This window comes from Grus americana, chromosome 2 (genome assembly GCF_028858705.1).
Source record: "Grus americana isolate bGruAme1 chromosome 2, bGruAme1.mat, whole genome shotgun sequence".
Lineage (NCBI taxonomy): Eukaryota > Metazoa > Chordata > Aves > Gruiformes > Gruidae > Grus > Grus americana.
The window spans coordinates 129,695,596-129,720,492 of NC_072853.1; the positions used below are offsets into that span (position 1 = coordinate 129,695,596).

At 37.5% G+C, this 24,897-nt stretch overlaps 1 protein-coding gene across 6 annotated transcripts in view; it reads left to right on the forward strand.

The window, feature by feature from the left end:
• Positions 1-670: 670 nt before the first annotated feature.
• Positions 671-24,897, forward strand: part of TBC1D5 (TBC1 domain family member 5) — a 322,168-nt gene continuing 297,941 nt past the window's right edge. For 2 of the 6 annotated variants that reach the window (XM_054815647.1, XM_054815648.1), the window contains exon 1: positions 782-904. The gene's annotated coding sequence lies outside the window, so the exon portion shown is untranslated. Of the gene's footprint in view, positions 905-24,897 lie in introns of all 6 variants that reach the window. The other 4 variants (XM_054815649.1, XM_054815645.1, XM_054815643.1 and 1 more) reach the window with 4 other exon arrangements.

Below are 24,897 nucleotides of genomic sequence, written 5' to 3' on the forward strand. Positions count from 1 at the left end.
TTAGAGGGTTTACTCCATTTCTTCAGAAGGAAGCCAAGGGACGCAGGCACGCACATCCAGCCCTCCCAGGGCTCCAGCCGGGAAGGGCCCGCTCCGCCTGGGCCCAGCAAACACGGTTCATTTTTACACCACCAATTTCCTCCCCCCACGAAGAAGTTTCCCAAGCGGTCTGAACCCAGCCAGTCGCTTCCAGGGAGCAACGTACTAGATTCACGTTAAATTACCTCATTTTAAGCTGCTTTGCTCCTTACCCCTGCCTTGCGTGACTAGTAACTACACTCTGCACACGCCTTATGTAAATAAAAGCGCCTCGGGTTTCCTCTGAGGATAAAAGGCCCCGAACAAACGGAAACCCTCCCGATTACAAAAAACCCCAGCGCCCTTTTGCCGGAGCTCCCGAGGAGCAGGCAGCGGCCGAGCTACGCCACAGCCCGGGACGAGGAAAGCCCCATCCCCGCCCTTCCCTTTCCTTTTCCCCTTCCCCCTCCTCCTCCTCGCCGGCCCGAGCGGGCCGCGACTGCCCGTCTCCACCGGGCACCCCACAGCCCCGCTCCCGCCCAACAGCGGCGGCGGGCGCAGGGAGCACGCGCGACGGCAAGGGCTGTGTGGGAGGCCGCGGCCTCGCGGCCCGGTCGGCGCCTGCGCGGAGGGAGCGGGGGGGTGTGGTGGTGGTGGAGGGGGCGGTGCTATCGCGCGTCCCCGCGTGCGGGCAGGGAGCCCTTCCCCTTCCCTTCCCCGGGCCTCCCCCACTGCCTCCCCCTGCCCCGCGTCCCTCGCAGGGTGCCCGGCCGGCGCGGGGGTCTGTGTGCCGCGCAGGGAGGGAGGGAGGAAGGGAGGCGGGGAGGGAGGGGGAGAGAGAGGCTGAGCCAGCTCTTCATGCCACTGCAGGCAGCAGCAGCAGCAGGTAAAACCAGCCCCAGAGCATCTGCTCCCCTTAACCCGCTTGCCCCCCTCCCCGCCGGCCGCCCTGCAGTCAAAGTGCGCCGCCCGCCCGCCCCGGCCCCCGCCGAGGCCTTTCCTCGGCGGCGGCGTTCGGTCCCGCCGCCCCCGGCCGTCAGTGGGCAGCAGCGGGGCCGGCCGGGGCGGTGAGGCCTGCGCGCACCGGGCTGCCGCCGCCGCCGCTCCTCGGCCTCCTCACGCTCCTTCCCGCGGGGCTGCCCGCCGGAGCGGGCGGCGGTCCGGTGCTCGGCCCGGGGCGTGCTGAGGGCAGGTGCTCCCCGGCAGGGATCTCTGGAGCCACAGACTCGTTTCTGGGAGGTGAAAGCAGGGAGGGAGGAGAAGGCAGATTTGTCACGAGGTTGCCCCTTCTGGATTTTTTTTAATTGTTATTGGTGATTCTGGTGGCTGAAGAGGGAAGTGAAGGTCTTCGTGATTTTTTGTTTGTTTGTTTTTGGGTTTTTTTTTTTCCCTCCAGGCCTTGAAAAAGAGTTTTTAGAAGAAGCTTGGTTTCCCTCCACTTTTCCTGCCCCAGAGCCTCTCTTCTTCCCTGTTCTCACCTATCTGACTCAGTCTGTGCTAGCTGTCAGTTTATTGCCATCAGTGGTAGACGTTTCATGTCACACTTGTTTTTCTTTAGGATACAGTAGTTCAAGTGCTGTATAGGTCTGGATTTCAGGCAAGGACTGCAGTTAGCACATTTTAGCTGTTTGAGAGTTTTATACTCTCTAGATTGCTGTACTGTACCCATCAGTAGTTTAGTTTAGCTACACATTCTATGGTATTACGCATCCTGGAGGCTTTATGGTCTGCTTTTAAAAAATAGTTGTTCCATCATATTGGCATAACATTGCTTTAGTGTTTTATACGCATGAAAGTGGTATGTATGTGAAACAATCATGTTCCAAAATGTACTGGGATGGAACTTGGGAGACAAGAATACTCTTGTAGTTCTGCGACTTGGCTCTACAGCATCCAGGCACTACTTTACTCTCAGTAATCCTGCTTGCCTTTCCCTTACAAAGTACTCTGAAACTTGGTTAAAAAGCACCACATAAGAGAAGTTTTTATTTTCAGACCAACAAAACTTCATTAAAGTTGTTATTTATCAGTTCTTTTACTTGCCACACACACTGATAATACCTCTGTGAAAACTAAAGCTTCCAAAATGTATTCCAAATAAGCGTGGGCTGATTATTGAAAATATTTTTAAGAATTTGAGGATCATGAAACATTAAATTAAATTCTCCCTAGATTCCACCTCTCTCTGAATCATCATCTGCTGTTACATTTGCAGCTTACAGGTTAAAATACCATAGGATCTAAAACTGGGCAATAAGAAAAATACATTGTTTGTGGATGATAATGATTTCTGTTTTTGAAACCAGTCCTTTTTTTTTTTGGTAAATGTAATAATTGTTTGAGTTAACACAATTGTGAATTACCACTTGTCAATCTTCTTTTTTTTTGCTGACACGTGGCCCAGTATGGCCTAAATGTTGCTATCCTAAAAGTTGTATGAATATATATATAATAGTAGCAGTTACTGGAGATATTACACTTAAGGTTTTGTTGTAATACATTCAGACTGTCAGGTAAACACAGAATTGGACACAGCCTACTCCAAAGAAATTACTGAGTTTTTAAAGGGTTTGTATATTTTCTTACTTGAAATGTGTAACACTGCTGCTGAGCCAACAAGAGGAGCTTACCCTTGTATGAACTGTGAACCTACACAGTGAACTTCAGTTCATGACAAAGTATGAGAGCATGAGCAATTACCATTTTTACGTATAAGTGCATTCTGGGAAGAAGGTGCATTTTTTTCCCCTTTAGATTTTGTGATGGCTTCATAATTTAGATACTACAGATATGGTAAACTTCTATGAAAACAGAACATTTCAAAAGATATTCATGGCATCCTTTTGTTAGTAGGATGAAGACAAGAGTCTGTTCTTCAGCCTTGTGAATGGAAAGGCAACTAAATAAGGCTTATACTGGTAGTTTTGTTTAATGATTAGTTAAACTGATGTTTCAGTTCATTTCACCTTCTCAGAAATCTGAGGAAAGCCACAAACTTGATTTTTTACAAAGTTTCCAGTTTCTGCTGCAATATTAGCAAAACTCACTCGTCACACAGAAATCAGAACTTTTCTTAAAATACTGCGCCACCTGTGAGAGTGACACTTACCTTTGAGAAATGTAAGTGAAAAAATTCCTTTCCCATTTTTTCTCCTTTGCATTACAGTGTTGGCTTTACTCAAACGTTGTTCTTTTCTCTTTTGTTTGCACTTGCATTTTTTGGACTTTGATACCTTGTATTAATGTACAAGAAAAACATGATTTGGTGGAAATATGTTATACATTCTCTGCTTGCCTATGATTTACGCTAATGATCATATTTGCTGTCTCTGGGTGGTTGTTGCTATTATAACTTCATTTTTCACTGGGGAAGGGCTATGTACGCTTTGCCCTGAAAGGAATTCTGTTGACAAAGTCTTAGAAAGTTTACTTTGTGCTCCATCCTTAGGAGTTTTATCTTAAACTGCTAGGTATGCTGCAGTAATTGACAACAGCTGTTGCTGAGAATTGTGGAGGATAGACAGTTTCTAAGATAATCAGTTCCTAGTCCATTTGAGGCTTTGCTGATTAGCACGTGTAAGAGCATTTTTGGATCAGGAGCCAGTGATATCTGCAGAGTGCAAATGTGCTACGTTATCTAAACTGTTTGACTTAGACTCTACACTGCTCTGTAGTAAATAAGCTATAGGTTTTGTGTGCTTCTAGCCCGGGAGAGTGCCCAAAGCAGTTCAGTCTGTAGCCTGTAAAAACACAGATCTTTGGATGAGTTGTGCTCTCAGAGGAAGAGGGCTGTTAAATGTGATAGGTAGGAGGAGTTGTTTGCCTGTGTTTGGTTGTTATGTTAGTGAGGCTTAAACTCTTTATTTTTGACCCCCAAAAGAAGGGGCATAGCTGCTACCATTTCCAGTTTGTAGGAAGTTTGCTACTGTGGTCTGTGTTTTACTTAAGAATGTTTTTATCAGCTATCCAAATGTCCATTTTTTTCCTTATGTCACAGCTTCTGTGATCAAATGCTTTAAAAAAAAAAAAGACTTGAAAATGGTACAGAGTTTGAGGTCCCTGTTGTATTGGATAACATTGTAATCTGATAATCATATTCTTTTTATTGATACTGAATAGAAAAAAGCACAATGACTCTTATGGGAATCTGTGTGTGACAGTCTTTGAGGAGAAATGGTTGACCGTGTTTCTACTCTGAGACTTGAGCTGGAGCAGTTAGTCAAACTGCATCCAGACCTTGGAGATGAACGTTCAACATTTAGCGTATTTTGGATAACAGTTGATGAATTACCAGACAGAATACAAGTGGGTATTTTGCCTCTGTTAATGGTTAGATATAGATTTCCCAAAAGCTCTGAATCATAACATAACCTTAAGTCTGGTTGGAAATACTTTGAAAATAATAGGAAGACTCACGTGTCACCGATGTTAAACTGAATGCAGCAGAAAAGAGATGGTCATGGTACCCTGTGTTCTATTTAAAAAAACCCAACATTTCCCTTCTGTACTATTTAATTTGAGGGGCTTTTTGTTCTGTTAATGGGCTGGCAAATCATTATTTTAGGTTTATTAAAGAACATTAGTACCAAACTACTGATCTTTAAGTTGTGTGTATGTGAAAAGTTCGTGTGCTTGCTTAAGTTGACTTACATTTAGTACTGCATCACATAGTGGTGCATTAGAGGGGGGATCAAATCTATCTTAATACATGAACATTTCACCTTAAATGTATTACAGCATCATTTTATGTCTCAATGCTTTTTTTTCTGAACTTCTGGTTGGCTAAGTCTTTTTTTTTTTTTTTTTTTTTTTTTTTTTTTTTTTAAAGTGTATCAAGATACTGAGAATCTACCGTTTACTTCTCTGGATGACTTGTTTCAGTGATTCATCTTTTCCACTATTTAAAAATAAGGCATGCAATTACTGTTTGAATACATTTGAATGCATCTGTCTTTCACTGGTTCTTGTTATCTCGTCTGAATTCGCTATCATATCAGACTGCCTTAAAACGTGATTTGTCCCTTTGACACTGTGTTTTCACTCCTCTGCATGGTGGCAGTCCTTAGCATTTAAAGATAGGCACACATTTTAAAATACATAGTTTTAAAAGAGCATCAACAGATCATAGATTTGCTGGGCTGACTGCTCTGGGACCCTTGGATAAGTTTAACAAGTGTGCTGATTTAAAATGTTTGTCTCACAATGTTTTTTAACATCTGATCTGGAACATCTGTTTAACAAATGAGTTGGAAAGAAAATCAATATAATGTGATACAATTATACCATTTTGAATCTTTCCAACTATAGAATGGAAGTATTTATTGACTATTTTTGATCTTTCCTTATGATTTTTAACACTTGTGCCACCTCTGTCTAGTTGTGGGCCTCTGCTGTTGTCGAGGTGGTGTTTGTTACTAACACTCCGGTCTGTGTCATGTGGATGTTTTATGTCTCTCAGTTTCTGCACTCTGTAACTCTAACTTATGTTGATGGTGATCCAGCCTCCCCTTTTCTCCATTGTTGATCCTGCTTTTATTTTTTCCTCCTTTTTTTTCGAAAACATTAGGTTTTGAACAACTAGCATGAGCTGGAGCCAAAATTGTCCTCTTCGTTAGCTGTAGAATTGCTTGACCATACATAAAAGCCCTCTTAAAAAAGTTTCCATTTTCATGTTTTTCTGTCTAAGATTTTTCCTCCCAATCAATTTTGTTCATAACTCTTTTCAGCTTCAGAAATTTTGAGAGCTCAGGAATATGAGCATGTATGTGCATCATATATTTACAGTAGATGTCAGTAATACCTATCTAGCTATGTAATCTGATCATGATCAGTAATTCTTAGACCATCCCAAATTATTAGTCCAGTGAGTTACTCATTTTAGCCATTAGAATGAGATACATGATCATTTCTCTGTGTCAGTCATGGTGAGTGCTATTAGAAAACTGTTGCTAATAATATTAAAAAAGGAATGTTTTTACTGTTGGCTGCTTAAGATCCTGAGATGTTAAGTTTCCTTTAAGAAAAGGACACTTCAGTTTGACAGTTTTCTTCCAACACATTACAAATATGGGCTTACAAAAAAAAATACTCCTGTTCTCTCCTTTGAGCTGATGGTCTGTAAAAGACCTCAAATGACATCACCTTCTGAGTGAGTTGTCTTATTTAACCCTTAGACCTACGTTTAGTCAGTATGTCCTTTGGTTCTGGTAATTCAGGTAATGAATTTCTGAATGGTGTTTCTTGAAACTTGGATTGTGGCTGCTTGATAATAAGTGGTATTTTTATTTAATCTCTAGCTTTTACACAAATGGACTTTTGGCCTTTTCTCTTTCCTTTTGGGAAGTAGTATAGCTGTGTGACGTGTATTGAGAACAGACTTGAATTTTGAGAAAGTATGGAACTTGCTGAAAATTTTGAAGAATCTAGAACTGTAGAAGTGCATTTTTGGCATTTAGATTTCACTCTGATGTTAGCATAAGAATTGTACCTGGCATCAGATGAATTGTCATCCAGGTCATTATTTTCTCACTTACAGTGGCCAACAGCAGATGTTTCAAAGGAATTTACAAAAAAATTCCGAATTATGGAATAATTGCCATACAAAGGAGCTCCTCAAATTCTTGGCAGTTTATAAGGGTTTACGGTGCTGATCCTGAGTGTTCTTCCCCCTAGTATTTTACTTGCTGATATGTAATTTTATATAGGTGGGTGTTTTCATTATCCCTGGAAATACGTAATCTTTTTACAAATTTTACAATGTGGTATTTATAATCTACCTTCTTACTGTCATGCTCAGCACTCTGTTCTGAATTGTTCAGAGTAGCTTAAAGCTCAGTAGTTACTTGAGCAACACTGATGATTATTTCTTACCTACTGTGCTTTAGATGTGTCAACAACAAATTTGATTTGCCAGCGTGCTGCCCATTTACTTATATTTTTTAACATCATTAATCTCACATGGTGTTGATGAATGTATGATTGTATTCTGTGTCCTGAAATTTTCTGTTAACACTGGTGGATGTGACCGGTGATTCCTGCATCCTCTATGATGTGGATATAGACACTCTTTCCTCCAACCTTTTTTTTGCTCTTGTCATTGTTCACAGCAAGGCAACATCTACATCTGGATGTAGATCTGCCTATATTTCACTGATTGAAGCTTGACATGTTGCAGAGTTGAAAACTGCTTATGTATTTTCTGATCTTCCCCAGCAGATTCTCTTTCAAAATTAAGATTATTTTCTTAAGCCATGATTAGTTTTTCTATCATCTCTGCTTTTAAAGGGTTTGTCAGTGTTCCCACTGGCCTTTCAGATATGAGTTTGACTTCTTTTAAAATTAGAGACTTTTAAGCAAGTAATGGTATGTTTCCTGTTTATTTCGTGATCGTTCTCATATCAGCATGCTTGCTGCCCTATAAATCTGAATAAAAGGATCCAGTGTCAAGGTGGTGCTTTGATTTCTTGTACCTTTTAGACTAAACTTTATCTGGAGTGTTCATGATTAACATTTAGTAGTTTTGTAGAGCCTTTAATCTATAAGTGAAAATAGCATTAATCATTTTCAGTGGGAGGGAAGTGACTTATTCAAGGCCAAACAACTCAAAGGGGAAGCTTCAGATAGAACCCAGATTTTATAGTATCACAGCTAATACAGGAGCACACTGTAAAATATTTAATAAATCACACAATTTAAATGAGTTTGTTAAATGGGAAAAATGAAAAGTAATTTAAACATGTTAAATAGTAGACTAAGTAAAAGAAATTTGAGAAATAGAGTGAAAGAATACATATAAGAAAGATAGTACTAATGCTTATGGGACAAATACAAGTAAACATTTAGTATACTTCTTTTATTGTAAATCTGCTAGGTGATTTGATAATTGTGCTGGGGAGGATAAAAGAGTATTAATTTCTTTAGTGAGAAGAGTGGCTCTCAGCTGATACACATGCTTGTTTTGCATGTCCTGCTTCCTGTAAAACTTATCTGTACTTTCAGAACACCTGCAGCATATACAGCCTGTTATTTCTATTGGAACCACATACTTAAAAAAATATGTGGGAGCCTTGCTTGTCTTTCAGTTATTCATGAGTCAATAGCATAGTGTTTCCTCCTTTAGGCCTGACTAATTTTTAATTTACATCATTTACACATATGCCTATTGTGCTAATAAATATACACAGTTTGGGGAAAAGTTAATGAATTTAAATACGTAGCAGGGCAATTCTTTTATATGTATGTGTGTTTTTTTTTTTTGTAGACTGAAAACTAAACCTAGTGCTGTTTGTGATGATACCTTTTAAAAGTTTGTTATACTCCATAATCTTAAGGACAATGCATTAAGCAGTTAAGGCTAACAGGCCAAAGATTTCACCTCCTTTGGTTTTCATTGTAGATACGCATTTATGGATAAAGCTTATACTCGTTGTGCCCTGCCAGTTTTACTGCTTCATGAAAATATGTAGCAGATGATATTGAAAAGGTTCTTTTCTTTTGAAGTATGCAGAAGTCTGTACTCCTGTAAATTTAATTTTTGTAGCTGGATGAGAGAACAGTGGATGGGCGCAAGTAGAGGAAAGTGCAACAAGCAGGAAGTTTCTGACTTCCTGTAATCAGAGGAAACTTGTGTCCCAATCACAATTTCTTCTGAACACATCACTGGTATATGTTCATTGTGCACAAAAAAACATTTAAAGTGTTCAATCAGAAGTCGATGTCTCGAAAACTAAAAAAAAAAAAAAAAAAAAAAGAATAGAAAAGCAAGCATTTTTGATGGAGTGTGCACATTACAGTTAGGATTTGCTGAATTTTTTTTCAAATGAGCTTTTCTAAGAGGGCAGTGGCTTATAAGAACTCAGAACATTTTATGAGTGAAGGTAAATCTCACCTTTTTATTTGTGAATTTAATTGATGATTTTCTGCGGAAGTACTTATATCAGCATGAAATGCCCTTTGAAATTTTATATTGGCACTTTGTGTATTACTTTAAATAAGTTAATTTTGGGCAGTTCTCTTTTCACATTAAAAACTCATTCCTATATAGCATTTCTGAAAAATAGTGTAAGGCAGTATAAATATTTTACACTTGGAACTTTAGTATCCCTTTTTCACAATGTTCCCTTCTGTAGTCAGGATGAGTTTCACCTAGTAGAAAGCTACTTCAGCTTTTGCATTTGTGCAGTGGTCCTAACTATTTATTAACCTGCCCATGAGTCTTGATTTGAAGATTGCTTGATTCAGGTGCAAGATGATGGTTGAGGCTTGACTGCAAGTCAGGGAATTGGAAAGAGGTTTAAGGGATGGGTGGAATGAGATATGTATAGGGCAGGATGTACCTTCTCCATTTCCAGCTGATTACTAGCTGCTTGTGGCCCCTTTCATACAACAAATTTTTCAGAACTCTATATGGACCTGAGCAGTTTGCTGGTTTCTTTTGTTTCCCACCTTTGATCAGTGAAGTGGTTTGTCAATTTGACACACCTTCAAGATAAAATGTCAAACTTCAGTTTGCAGATATGGAGAAGCTGCCTAGTCTTTTGTCTCTTATGACTTTTGTCTTGAGCCTTAAGTACGTTCTTAGGGTGAAGTGAGAGGAATTCTTTACCTGAGAAGAAACAAAAACGTATATTGAACAGGTACGAGTTAATATTAATTTTTAATAAACATATCTGATGATGATGTCAGACATATACTTGGTGCAGTCATGCTGCCTTTACCCACAAATGCAGAATCCATTTATTGCAAGGTTCCGTCCTTATGAAACTGAGTGGGGAGGAGCGAAGGACAGTAGCAGCTGCTATCACTGGACATAGCTCCACTGTGATGTTGTGCACGACTGGGATGGATTGAGGTACGCATTCAGAATGAACAACTGGCACTATCAGCTGTTGCAAATCCAGCTGAGATACTTTGCTACTTTAATAGCACTCATGCACTCTACAGCCTCAGTGATTGCAGAAAGTCCTCATTTGTTTTTAGTATGTTATACATTTTTGTTCTAGTCTTTAGGGATTTTAGAGAAACTGTCAAAGTTCTTGTATATTAGAAGAAAAATATGTAGTTCCACCTATAAGTCAGTATTCAAAACTGACATATGCTAGAAATTAGAGCATGCTGTTGCTGTTTTATAGCTGTTGGGCGAGACTAGGTTTTTACCTTAATTTGCAGTAGTAGCGTATGATCAGTCATGGTTATAATTTCCACTGTGAGTAATTTTATCTGAGAAGGCAGATAAAAAGCAGTGGGCTTAGTGAACATAATTTTACTCCTCGTAACAGCTTACCCAGTTTGGGATAAAAGTATGCTGATAGACTAGTGCTATAATTTTTGTACATTGACTGGAATGCTTTATTTTTGAGAGCTGCTGTTATTTGTCATTTAGTTCATGAGCATGTTAGACACCTCTTAAAACAGATAGTCTTTTGCCAGTGTTTCAAGGTAGCTTTCTGTAAAACTGAGGGTAATCTCCCACTTTCTATTATGTTCAGAAGCTTCAGACTCACACCATCCCCTTCCAGAAGTAATGGATCAATCTAGCTCAAGACGTATGAGCTTGAGAAAGAAGAATGGCTGGATAGGAAGTGGGTGACTAGAACTTAAACTAGTTGGTTTAAGAGGAAAACTTTCAATCTAAAGCTTATTAATAGGCATTGAATAGCCTTTTTCTCTTCTTTTTTTTTTTCTTTAAAACACTGAGCATTTCTTTTAGATAGCTCTTACCTGTTTCTCTACAGTCTCACTTTGCCCTAATGCTTGCAGCCCTGGACTTCCCTGAGCATGAAAGAACCTAGCGTATTTCTAAGATTCCACCTTCTGGAAAAATGGAATAAAATCAAACCCAACAAAGCAGAACATGTGTTTTGAACCCTTGCTGGCCGTTATTCTTTTTTTTTTTGTTTTTCACAGTGTATGTCTCAACTAGTTGTTTGCCTGATTTTTGTGCATGTCAAGCTCCTCTGCTTCTGTGTTTTCAAGCCATGACTAGGTCCAGCTGCAACAGGAATAATTGTAAGGTAGTGTTGTGGGTTAACCACAGTAGGCAGGGAAGCACCACCTGACTGCTTGCTAGAAAATAAATGTGGCAAGGAAGAACAAATACACTACCAATAAAGATACAGTTTCAGATATTGAAGCAGATTGTATTGACTAAGTACATTTGTGGGAGTAAGGGAAGCCATAGACTTTTACAAGAGTTTTCACTAAGGTTGTCATCTGTTATTGTAAAGTGGTATGCAATGATAAAGATGCAAACAAAAAGAATAATGCAAAATTGCTGATGAGAGGCTTGATCGTTAAAGATGACTGTCTTTATAGTTATTGAAGACTTTGGCAACCAGTGAGATGAGCATTTTAGAGGTCACGCACTGCATAGATTGTTTGGGAGGAGAGTTGGATTGCATGGGTAAGTGGGTAAAATGAGAATTTTAGATGTGTAGGCAGTTTGACTCTTAGATCTTATTAAAAACAACAAGAACAACAACAACTTTTCAGATGACATCTGAAAAGATGATGATGATCACCTCCTCATTTTGAACCTGAGTGGTAAAAATGGTGACAAAGATGTATTTGATATCGAGACAGAAAAAGTGGTCGAGGATTTCTCAATTTTCTCAAATATTTGGTTTAGTTTAGAAAGTTAGTTTAGATCTGTAGTAGTACATTACATTAAGCTGACGCTCTGATTTGCTTAGTATACAGTCTGTACGTTCTCCTCTTAAAAAAAAAAAAAAAAGACTCAAGTTGCAAGCAAGTCTCTAGATTGCTAGTATTGTATTTCAGCTAATGTTTCTCACCCTGGCCAGGCAATTTCTAAAATTATTATTCAAGTTAACTTCAGAGTAAGTGAAGTTTGGGTCACGGTTTCATTTTTTCAACATGAGAGAATTTATCTTTCGAAGTCCTGAGTTACAGTTTGCAATGATTTCATCATTGAGAAGTATCCTGAACTGACAGCAAGAAATTAACTGCCATTTCACTTGAGACTAATTCCTGTCTACAGTTAAGCATTTTGCTTGGTGAAACGTTATGGCCATGCCAATTTTATTCTTGTTCATTTTGCTTAGTTTTGAAGGAGCAAGTGTCAATTCCAGAATTCTTGCAGCAGCTAGTAATGGGTTTGTCATGATTCATTGCTATGTCCGTTTATAGCATCCACTGGATACTATGGCTTTCCATGTAGTCCCTTCTGATATGCCAACCTCTTCCCTGTGATTTGAGATATATTTCTGTACCTTCACTATCTTTACAGAATGTTTCAAAGTATTTTTACTTCCATTTGACATTTGCCTTTTCTGAAGCTGAAGTTTTACTGTCAGTTCCTCTCAAACAAAGTCTGTACCACCATTATGATATAGTGGCTTGAAGACATAGGTAAAGAATGACAAACAGTGAAATGAAATTGAAATGCAAGCAGACTTTCTAATCGCATGTACATGTAAACAAATGAAAAAAACATTTAACTGACATCTGTCATCTTGCATAGGTGAAAGACAGAGGGAGAAGCTCTCTCTTCCATACTGAACATTTGTTTTGATACGTTCTCTCAGAGCTCTAGCTCTGCCATCCAGCCTCTTTAGTGTTTCTAAAGTGGACTTAGAGATCTTAGTCAGAACTGTCAAAGTTCAAAACCCTGCTGTAAGCTCTGTTGTTGTCTCTGACAGTTGGTCATGGATCATCTGACTGCACCAGACATTGCTGGGTATTCCTGGATCCATGGGCATGTATAAGTTACAATGGTTCTTGAAAGACTAGTTATTTTATTAATACTATGATGAAAGAAAAAAACTCAAACCCCCGAAGTCCCTGTGTCCCCAGCTGACCTGGTCTCTTGAGGAGAATTTCTTTGTGACCTCTCTAATAGAAAAGATACCCTATCAAGTCTGGAATAGCTGCCCCTTGTTAGTCACTCAGCTGCACCTTGATGATGGAATGGCAGAGATGTATCTGCTCTAGGACTGGAGGGAATGACAGTGATGAGGTGCGATTAAAGCTGGACTTGTGTTTCCCTCTGCCCAATTAAACCTTCATTTGAAATGCCGTTCTGCAGAAATAGTGAGGAGTGGTTGGTAACCATGCAGGGCTGCTCAGTGTCTGCCTTCTTGTACGCTTCGTCAAATCCCACCAAGTGACATTTGGCAGGGAATATAAAAGGAACTGTCTGTCCAAAAAAAAGCAAATAAAAACCAACACTGTACTGGATGTGAGTGGCTACCTCTGAATTTAGCCGCAGTCTGTTAACTGAGTGCAATGGAAGTCTTAGATAATGACCTCTACATGACTTGGAACAATCATCTTCATTTTGTTTGGCTGGATGTCACAGAATCGTAGAATTCTATGGTTTGGGTTGGAAGGGACCTTAAAGATCATCTAGTTCCACACCCCACCCCCCCCCCCCCCCCCCCCCCGCCATGGGCAGGGACACCCTCCACTAGACCAGGTTACCCAAAGCCCCATCCAACCTGGCCTTGAACACTTCCAGGGATGGGGCATCCACAACCTCTCTGGGCAACCTGTGCCAGTGCCTCACCACCCTCACAGTGAAGAATTTCTTCTTAATATCTAATCTAAATCTACCCTCCTTCAGCGTAAAGCCATTCCCCCTTGTCCTGTCACTGCATGTCCCCTGATCATGTTCTGCCCAAAGCTGAATTATTTTTTTGCTTTGATTTTTCTCTTTATACATCTGATCCTCACACTTTTTCATGTTCAGTAAGGCTTGTATAAGGGAAATTGATAATGTATTGCTGACTAAGAAAAACTCTTCTCCTTCATTAATTGAAATACTTGTACATGGTGTCATGCATCTTTGACCATTCAGCTGTGGTAGATCTTGACGTATACGCTTGTGTCACCCAGTCTATCTTGGTTATGACAGTCCATGAAATACGTTTCCAAGTACCACCTGGTTTAGTTTGTGGTTTAAGGTTTTTTTGCTTGTTTGTTTTCTTTTTTTCTTTATTTACATCTTTCATAAAGCAATAGTAGGTACGGGGAGATTTTCAGTATTTAGTCAATGTAAAAGGTGCCGTGTATACATATAAGTGTTTTAGAGTTCTAAATTGGATACATAAACTTTATATATATGCATCGTATTATAAGAAAATTATCTCTTTGTTTTCAATGAATCTTGAACCTCAGAAGGTGTCTGAAGCATTCTGGCCAGAAAACAGCTGCCATTCCTACAATAGTGTTGAAATGTGCATACATGGGAAGAAAGCTGGGGCAAACTGTTCTGTGATAGCTCATGATGTGGGCTTTCTTCTCTCATGCTGTTAGTGCTGCCTTAGCCCATCAGATTTCCTACAGTCCTAGACTACAGGTGGACTGTATTTACTGAACTAAAGTCTACTTGTTAGGCATTGCTACCCTCAATGACTGATTTGTGGATAAAGACAATGTTATGGCAGCTGGTCTTGTGTAGCAGCTTGTGAAATGGTTCATTCTTAGACTTGGACCGTGAGAGCACAATAAAGTTTTGAAATACACACAAGTAACAGTAAATTAGACTTGCATTTATTAAGAACTTTTTCTTGGTATCTTAGTTCTAGTTCTACAGCTCAGTCACTTGATCAGATATACAGTCAATGAATTGAGAATTTTTGTTCGAAGCCTCTCTAGTTCAGCATGTGGAATAAAGGAGGGTGAATGAATAACTAAGGCTTTGAATGGTGACCCAGACTGATAATTAAATGCACAACTATCTTGGTAATCCTTGAATGCTGTGGTCTTCATGTTATCTTGTCATGTGACTAGAAGATAGAGATGCAGCAGATTTCTTTCTATGTTTAAGATCATGTGAAATTTGTATTCATAGTGCACCTCTTTTGATACTGAAGGTAATCCCTCCTAATAAAAAATGTTAAAGAACTTTAGGATACTTTTTCTAAGTTGATGTATTTTGCATCAGTAAAAATACAGAAGATTGGGAAGTACAGGGTATAAAACTTACATGGGCATTATGCCTGCTGTTGATGGTTGACTTTGCTTCGTGTTTAGATTTTGGGCTTTATCTGATTTCATTAGTTAAGGTATTTTCTTTTTGTAGTATTACTTGTGTTGTGTGTGCAAATTTAAGGTTAAAATGAAATGGATATTTGTAATGGTAAGCACTCAGGATAGATAGCCTATGCCATCTCTTTCTGGCAAGCATATGATTTCATGAAATTGGTTTACTGTTACATATTGTGTGTGATGCTGTATGTTACTGAAAACAACTTTAGGATAGAGAATCACTTCAATGCAGTTTATTTTTTGAACCTAGTTCACTTCCTCACAGCATATATTCTTTGGCTTTTTCTAGCATTTGACAGGATTTCTGTAGTCTTGCTTTGCTGTTCTGAAGGCATTTGTCTCTGTTACAGAAATTAATTGATCGGGTCAAAGGAAATATCTGTTGGTTGCCCATATGTTTTTGCTGCATGTCAAACAATACACTTGTTATCGTTATGAGTTCTTACGTAAAAGGGATAATAAAGTGCTGGCTAAGTGAAATAATGCATTACTTTCTGGATACCTGCTGAGTAAGCACTTAGTTCATGAAGTCAAACGTTGAAGTCCTGGGCTTCTGCATGCTTAAGATTTGTTCCAGCAAGAAAAAATTGTTCTGTACTTCTAAGTCCTGAGTGACTTCATCATTGACTTCAGTGATGGAACAACCTGCAGCTAAACAAACTTGAACTGACCAAGATAGTTATAATCAAGATTAAATTCACTGGAGGTGAGAGATGGGAAAAAGAGGGTGTGCACCAACCAGTTAAGCTGTTGTCTATCCGTTGTTTCTGACTCTGTTTCTAGTTCTTAACTGTTTATTTCTGCTGTTACTCTTCTGTAGTGGTTATGGTGTCTGCAGTATGTTAAAATTAGTTTACTTGGCATGGGTTAAATTTTTATTTCACATAAAGTCATATCTAAAATTAAAAAGTAGACATTAATGAATCTGATTTTTAATGACCAGCAGCAGAAATCTTAGAAATACACAGTAAAATTACACTGAAAGGGATTTAGTGAATGTAGGCATTTTTTATTCATTAGAATTGTTTGTGAAGTAAGGATGGGCAGAATTATGCAGGGCATTAGAGGTGATGCTGAGAATCAGTTCAGGAAGGATAACTAAGGATAAGTTCTGAACAGAAACTATGATGGGTTTAATTACCTTTATTTGAATTAAGAGCATGAAATCATGTATCTTTAGGCTGTTAGTCTTTAAACAGGATGAATTTTAGATTCTGATAAGTGTCAGTGAAAAGTGTTTTATCTTGAAGTGTTGTGGGTAGCAATACAATTTCCATGTGACTAATAAAATATGGATACTTTGGAGTTTAGTCAGTGAACAGATCTGAACAAGTGTTCAGATTTAGATAGTGAAAGAAAAGAAAACTTGGTTAAAAGCTGGTTAAAACCTCAAAGTACCTATTAATAGGTCTTAATATTGGAATTTAGGTGACAGCAGGAAAAATAAGATTAGTCAGGAAAACCAGTCCTGTGGTTGTTTATGGGCCTGGATCATATACATTTGCCTCCCTAAAGTCTTTTTAGTGTGATTAAAAATATCCAGAGCTTACGACATCAAAAAATTCACTGTGTGGAGAAAACGAAAGGATTCCTTATTGTTGGCTGCGGTGTTATGTTTGGCTTTGAAGAAACTGACTTGTTTTACAGCTTCAGTCAAAGATCAACGCAATCGTTTGAGCCTTGACTTTCTCTTCCAGGAGTCTGACAGAGTTGGCGGCATTTTCTTCTGTCAGGCTTTTGTTGTTTAAGATCAACTCTTTGACTCACTGACACTGTAATGAGGAGTAAACAAGCCCTATTTCTTTGAGACGATTTGTAGTATGTTTCTAGTGGATTCTGAATTTAACAGTATTGGTTTAACAGTTGTTAAATCATGTAGCTGTAGTGAACTTCTTTACTAGTAGTAATAATTGTGTCAGAGAAATGAGTATTACAGCCCCATATGGTTGGGTTTGTGTTCGGTCCTGATGGTATCAGCTTCTGCCCTTTGCTGCTACCTGTCTGCTTGCTTCAGAATACCATCTCCTTACTTGTCCTCCTGCATTTAACCACTACTTCAGTCACTGGATTTCAAATGTCTTGCTTGGCCTTTTTTCCCAACTGATACAAGTGTTAGGTAATTGCAGGTCCACGTATGCTTCCAATCAACTATATGAGTGAACCTTCTAAGACATGGGGCTTAAAAATATGTATCTGTCTGCAAATAGGTATTCAGCAGGTTTTAGAGGATAGGATGTTGCTGAGAAGCGAAGGTTTAAATTTCATGTAGTGTCTGTGATTAAAGAACATAACAGTGGTGTCCCTTAAAGCCACCGTAAGAATCAGCATTGAGGGGCTTTGATCCTATTTAGCAGGTGCATAAACATGTGAAGCCTTCTGGATCTCTGATGTTAGACAACAGGACTTTGTGTCTTGCAGAACCTTTAATAAAAATAAGTAAAAAAAAAAAAAAATCCAGATTCCATTGTTGGTTTTTTTTTCATTTTTATTCTGTGTTTTAACCAAATAAATGTTATCTTCATTTACTTCTCAGTGGATGGTGTCTATTCACCATGCAATTTATTGTTCATTGATGGCATTTTCAGCAGGTCTGAAAGTTATGATAATTACGTAACAAGAGTTAAAGGAAAGTTATGTTGGCATAATTATTTGAGGAAATTTGCCTCTTGCATTCCAAATTCCATATGGGGTAAACTAAAGCATTATTTCCATGTTTTTTCAGTACTTCCACACAGTCATTAATTCATGTTGAAATCTGTTGTTAACAAGTGAAATTATGTATTCAGAATAGAGAACAAGTTACCTGCTTATTTACCTGGAAAATAATGAAGATTTGGTAATTCTGGATACCCTTCACTGGAGTTTTATGGTGAAGTTTTAAGAAAATAATCTCTTTAGGTTGAGGAAAAGATAAACCTTCTTCCGTGTATCCCAAGATTAATATATTGGAGTTGGTCTTAGGTAAACCAGCAGTGCATGTTCCTTGATTTTTAGGTTCTGTGAACAATTCCATGCAGAGAGAAGTTTTCCACTCAGTGAACAAAAAGACCAGGAAGGAAAAAAATCTCAGATGGTTTGGAAACACTAAGTCAGCAAAACTCTTGCATGATGGAATGTTGGTGCTGTTGCCAACACTTTATTTTTTTGGCTACTACCTCAGTTGCTGGAGCACTCCCATCACTCATGGGAGACCAGGCTCAATAAAGTCCTTTTTGCACCAGAGAATTATTTTTGTACCTGTTACCCCCTTGACTGCTGCTGGAAATTTTGGGTGTGACATGCTTATAGTTTTCTGTCTAACAAAGTTTCCTGTTATAGAAATTAGAAATTACCTGAGGCTACAAATGGAGTTCAGGGGACCTACATGGTGGATGGATATTGTCATTGACAAAGAATAAATCTCTGTGTTTCCCTGACAATGCACAGTTTTACACAAAGTGAAGCAGAGCTAAGAGTGAGAGTGCAAATGGCTGCTCTCAGGCAGAGGAGGGATTGGTTTCTCCACTTTGTGTCAGTCCTCAAACCGCATGCACCTTAGGACAAGGAGGATACTACCTATTTTTAGTTTCTTTTTGATTGCAAGCTGCCTTTATGGATTGAGTAACAGGTATCACGATCGTCGCCAAACACCAATCAAACTGGAGGCTAACAAAAGCTGCAGCTCACATATTTCATTTTCCATTCCACTGGTAATTGTAACTATAGGAAAGTGTCATATTTGGTTATCAAACAGTTTAATAATTTTAAACATAATAAAGGGAAAAATGCATCTGTGTATATGTGTTTAGTTGAATTAGCTTTAAAAAGCATTGGTACAAGTATGTTTTGTTAATCATCGATTACTACAGATTGTGAAGGTTCTATATGGAAAATAATAAGGGTCCTGATTTAGAGGTGGCACAATGAAAAGAGTTATTATTTAGTTGGAAAAAGTTATTGTTGTTTTCAGCTCACATTGGAGCCCAAAACACCTAATCTGTAATGCCTAAAGAAGAAAAAAATAACAGCTATTTCTTCCCCATGTAGAAATTAAATACACAGTTGCTAATCTGAAGCCTTTTACCCAATTTAAATCTAACATGTGGAGTCCTTCTCTTGTTTTATTATAAGAACTTAAATTCTTCTGTATCTGATTCCATTAATGAATTGCTAAACCTGGCTCGAACTTTTTCCTGTAACAGTTAGAAAAGAAGTGAGTGCAGTACTGTTATATAATGTAAAATATTAATTTGCCTTAATGAGAGATTTAGTTTTAGTTAATGTAAACAGGGAATGTATACAAAATATATCAACTGAGTCTTTGCCTAAAATAACAAAAAGTGAATTTCTGGATATTCAAACTTAATTCAAATGTGTAATTTAATGCAGACATAATGATCTTGTTAAATCTCATAATAACATTAATTCTGTCTTCCTTCGGGTACTTTATATAGTATACTGCTATGTAACTTATTACTGATAGGATTCTATTAATGATCATTATCTTGAAAATCTTCTGAAATCTTCACAATTGTATTTTCCAATGTCCTTTGTGTTTAGGTTGTCTTAAAAAAAAAAAAGTGATGTCAAGGGACTTTGTTTTTCCTACTTACCACTGGTTTAGGTAATTTGTCTTCTGAGAAATAATATCATAGACTTAAATGCTGCCATTTAAGTTTCTGTTAGTCAAATCTTTCCTCCCCTTTTTACTGTTTTATAGTATACTGGCTAAATTACAGCATTTTCAACGATTAATCCATTTTTTTTCATACAAGACTGGTATTCATCAGCCTCCTAATTTGTCTGAGAAACTTACAGGACATAGCAATTTCTGACATGTACTTTTGTCTTTTGCAGACCAGGTGTTTCTATCCTTTTATATTTAAAAGTGAAGCCCTGGTTTTTACTTCACTAATAACATATTATACTATAAATCTAATGATCAGTTTGGGAATTTGAGTTAAAATAGGGCTCCTAATCTCACTTTAGTGGATAAACCAACTTCTTTTTTACTGTGCTTGCTAACAGAGGTGGCCATTTTATTGATGAATATGGAAAAAGTGTATAGTTCAGTGCTTTGTTCCTCTAATTTATGACACCAGTAATAATGGATGATGAATGAGATATCCAAAACATTAATAAATTATCTTAAGAGGTGTACTAAATCAAAGAGGAGGAGACTAAGAAATAATCTCGTATAATGCCTTCAAGAAAAGTAAGCTAATTCCAGAGTAATTTATACAGAGATATGCAAAAACCCAGAGAAATTTGTTGAAATTGAACTGCTATAGTTAGTATGATGTTAATATAACTCAGCATTCCAAATATGCTATTCTAGACATTTGGATCACCAGCTTCAGGTGGCAAGATATGTAAAATGTACAGATTAAAATCATTCTTAAATATTTAAGTTAAAACGTTGAGTTTAAGCATGTTTAAAATAAACCCCAGCAATTTCGTCCTACGTTGATGATGCTCACATCCTCTTCCCTAAATTCATCTATCCACTAACAGGGTTGAAATTTGCAGCCGTTTTCTGCTGTGGTTTGCATTCACTAACTTGATGATTCTCTCTGAAATATTTGCTTGTTCTAAGAGAAGCTGTGCAGCCTTTCGGGGTTTTTTTTTTTTAGCAGTGAAGTTTCTGTGTTTTGTCCATCTGGATGCCACAAGCAAGAGTTCTCCCAATGACACTGGCTGTCTCAGAAAGAATCGTCTTGTCAGAAGCAGCGTTTGGCTGCTTATGCAGTATTCATGTACCATTTAGCTATAGACAGGGAGCATCAAAGTAGTGGGTCAGTTTTAAACAAACTATTGGCATTTTTATTAATCTTTTTCTTATTAATGTTAAGTCCAGTGAAATTTAGTCATCATTATAAAATGGAGTGAGATTTAGGGAGTGCAAATGTTGCTGATGTTGGTAGAAATAAAATATCCTCGAGGCTGTATAAGGTTTTCCATTTCACAAACTGATGGGTTTGAGGTTCTATGAATGTGGTTTTTATCACATATAGATGACCTATGTATGGGTTTAGATCACTTTTTCATCAAAAGGAGCATTATGTCTTTTGTCCTCCCCCTGTTTTTTTTTGTTTTCCTTCCATGCCTTTGCTGTATGGAACTGATCCAGCTGATACATGATAAATTTTTTTTCTTAGTTGAGGTTATACAATGAGTTACGAAATAGTTAAATCTTTTTGGTATGAAGTTAAGTAAACATCATAAAGGCTATTCTTTCTCCATCAAGGACAATGGAAACCCCTTATCCTTGGTGATTTTTAACCAAATTGGATCACCTTTGGATACAGATAAACTTACCTACCTAGTTGTATTAAACTTATTATACATTTCTGTGTTAATTTCTTACATGTAAAATAGTGCAAAAGAACATCTTACTGTGCAACAGAGTGAGGATAGTAATTGATATTCTATATTTCATTGATCTCAGCTTCATTTTTGTGACTAAGATTATGCAGTGACGGTTGGATACTATGCCGCTTTTATTGAGCATCTGGATTTTTTTTTTTCCCCAGTTCCCTCTGTCATGATCCCCTTAAAAGTCTCAGTGATCCAAACTGGCCATAGTGATCTGGATGGTGGCATGCTGTCACTGCACTCATAACGTTTGCCTTATAGCTGGATGTTTTCTAGCTATGCTGCTTTCTCATTTCCCAGACTGCGTTTTATAGGTCGTCTTTTTACTCATAGCCTTAATTTAACCTTTAACTGCAGAATTTCTAGTAGGTGCAATTCTTTATGTAAAGTTGTCATCAGAGGGTGTCACCAGTTGCTTTCTACTTTTTGTTTCCTCTCAGTTTTTAATAAATACAGAGTATTGTTTGTCATATTCTACTTGTAATCATCGATCTTTATGATGAGCAATTAACATACTTTTAAAAAAATAGTTCTAAACAGTATTTTCTTTTTTTGTTTCCACATTAATCTAAGTTCAGGCATCTTGTGAAAATGTTGATATTAATTCTAACTTAAATGAATGTTCTGTACTTATGAGTCAGACTAGGCCTGCTTTGGCTAACTAGGTTAGTAATGAGGGTGGGATGGATTTCCCCTTTCTGCAGACCCCCCAGACTTTCCTATTATGTTCAGGATAAAATCAAGGTCTGTTGAACACCAGGAAGGTATTTCCCAGTAAGGGAAAAATTAAAGAGAATTTATTTGCGTCAGTATTTGCCATAATGCCAGACCTTAGTTTAAGAAAAATAACAAGCAAGTGTCATAGTCCTTCATATATTCAATACCTCTCTCATGTTCAGTGTGAAATCAAGGCCTTTTAAAAATGGGAAAAGTCCATTAAACAGTGCTTTAGAGGTTAAGGTGCTTGTTCATGATTGTGGTAACATGATTTTAAGTTTCTTCAGTCTGTGATACATCATAGGAGCTTGAATCAGCATTATATATCCAAGATGAGTGCTCTAATGTCTCTGTGCTGCTTTTTGTTCTGGAGAATGTACCTCAAAAGCTCATAATGGATAAATTTCACTTGAAACTAATTGGAGCAGACAGCCAAAAAGAGAATGGTAGCAGAACTTGGAGTGTATGACACTCACCTGCATAAAAGATGAATAGACTCAGCACCTCATTCAGTTATTTATAGAAAGTAGAAAGATTCTGTGTTTTACAGAAACAAAAATATCTGTATCAGTATTCAAATATACCAAGAAAGGAATTCAGCAGCTCTTGCTTCACCAAATTTGGACCATAAGCCTTTAGTCCAACAACAATTAAGGCCTAAATTGGGAGAGCCCTTCTATGCAATAAGACATGATCTGATCTTTTTGAGAGTAAGATGTAATAGCTACTCTCTTTTATATGAATATCCTCAAAGACCAACCACCGTTAATTGTGTAAGGTGATGACACTGTATAAACTTACATAGTAGTTAATCCTTCATGTGCAAATCTGTGCAATTTGTAATTTTCTATTTGATGCTTCAATAAATAGGGTATCTGAAATAAAAATGTAATTTCAAAGAATACATTTTCAGCCATGTGGGAAAAAAAAAAAAAGTAGCTGGTTCGGAAATATATTTTGTGGTGGCAACAGAGGAATGCTTTGGCCTTAAGAATGTTACTTGAAAAATAAGGATCTTAAATGAAGGGTTGTACTCTGTTATGTATATGACATTTGAGGGCTTATTAGAATCAAGAAGTGCACAACTAAGGCTGTTCTTGAAAAAGAGAAAAGAAGTAGCAAAATGTGAATATGAAATAACTGTAAATTAATTTTTTGCCCAGTCCATTTATTTCAGCATTAGTTGTTTCATCATTTCTAATTAATAAGACAATGCATTGTTTAAATAGGTTAGTAATTGTGGTTTTTAAACAGAATAGAAGAGTGTCTTTAATTGGAAAAAACAAATTTTGCTACCAAAAGAAAGATCCCATAGTTTGGAGTACTTCCAGGTTAATGTGTTATGGAGAAGCCCGCAGTGAATACTGCAAATCAATACAATGAAGGGTTAATTGTGAAAACTGATGTAAGTTTTATTTTGTTATAAATCAAGAGGTTGGTAAAATGTACTGTTGATCATTAGAATACAAAACTATCTGTTAAAATCAATTAACATGCATATCTGATGACTGATTGTATAAATATGAAAGTCAAATAATTGTAATCGTTAACCATGGCTTCAGGTCATACGAGTTGTCAGCTCAAAAAAACTAGAGGAGAAAGAGGTTGATTTGCATATATTTAATGTGACATGCTGTACATGTGGGAATTTGAGATAAACCTTTGCTAGTAATCTGCTTGTTTTTATCTAAAAATCGACCAGGAAACATTGGTTGTAACAGTCCATTGAGCTATGTGTTGTATCGATAGCAGTTGATTCAGTAGTTTGAGATTTACCATTTTACTATATGTTTCAATATTTTAAAATTGATTTTTTATTGAGAGACAGTTGGAAGAAGCTGGTTAAAAAGTTGCTCAAGAAATACTCAAAGTTCTTAGAAGGAACATGCTCAAAATTATCCTGTAACTGATTGTAAGACTGGTTACTTCTACAGTTTTCAATTAGACTTATACAATTTATATAACAAGCACTTCTTTGCTTTTTATGATAAAAAAAAATCACGAGATACATTAAAAAATTTAATGAAGTACTGTATGGAGTCACAAAAGTATCTTTCTGTGTGAAGTGGACCAAACAGATAATTTTTAATTTAATAGATCAGTTGTAATAAATGGAGGGAAGTGTGGCAGAGGAATGAGACTTCTGGCCTGGAAAGGATTTACATATTGTTTAAGTTCCTGAGTATAATAATCCATTGCAGATTTTTGTGAGGGTTTTTTTTTTCTTTCATTGATAATGCAAAATATTCTCTGTAACTCATAACAATTCAATGAATCCTTGAAATGTTAGTCAGAATATAGTGGTCAGTACCTTGCATTACCTATAATTTGGTTAAGCATGTCTGTCCAGCCTTTCTCTTTTCTCCTGTGTTTACCTCTGAACATAAAAAAATAAAATTTTCTTGTCCTAAATTTTGAAATTATATGGTAATCTCTTTCTAATGTTCATGAGTTCCCAAAGGGAAGCATCAGTAGTATGTGGCTTCTTTTACTTGGATTTGTACCTGCAGACTAGGAAACTTTCTGATGATGACAGTATCAAAAGGTGGAGAATAGAAGATCTTGTTGCTTGGTGCTTTTTACTGTGAGCCCTACTTACAATTTTGCCATTGTCAATATCTGAAATTTGTTCTTGGGTATGTGGTACAATTCAGTTCCTTGCATTATCACCCAAAATAACTTGAGTACCAGCAAGGTGGGGTCCTTATTGTAGCATTAAGCTTCTCAGTCTGGGCAGAGTACAGAATGCACGGTTGCTGCATTTCTGGTATTCTTGCTCAGTGAAGTACACCTGAATGG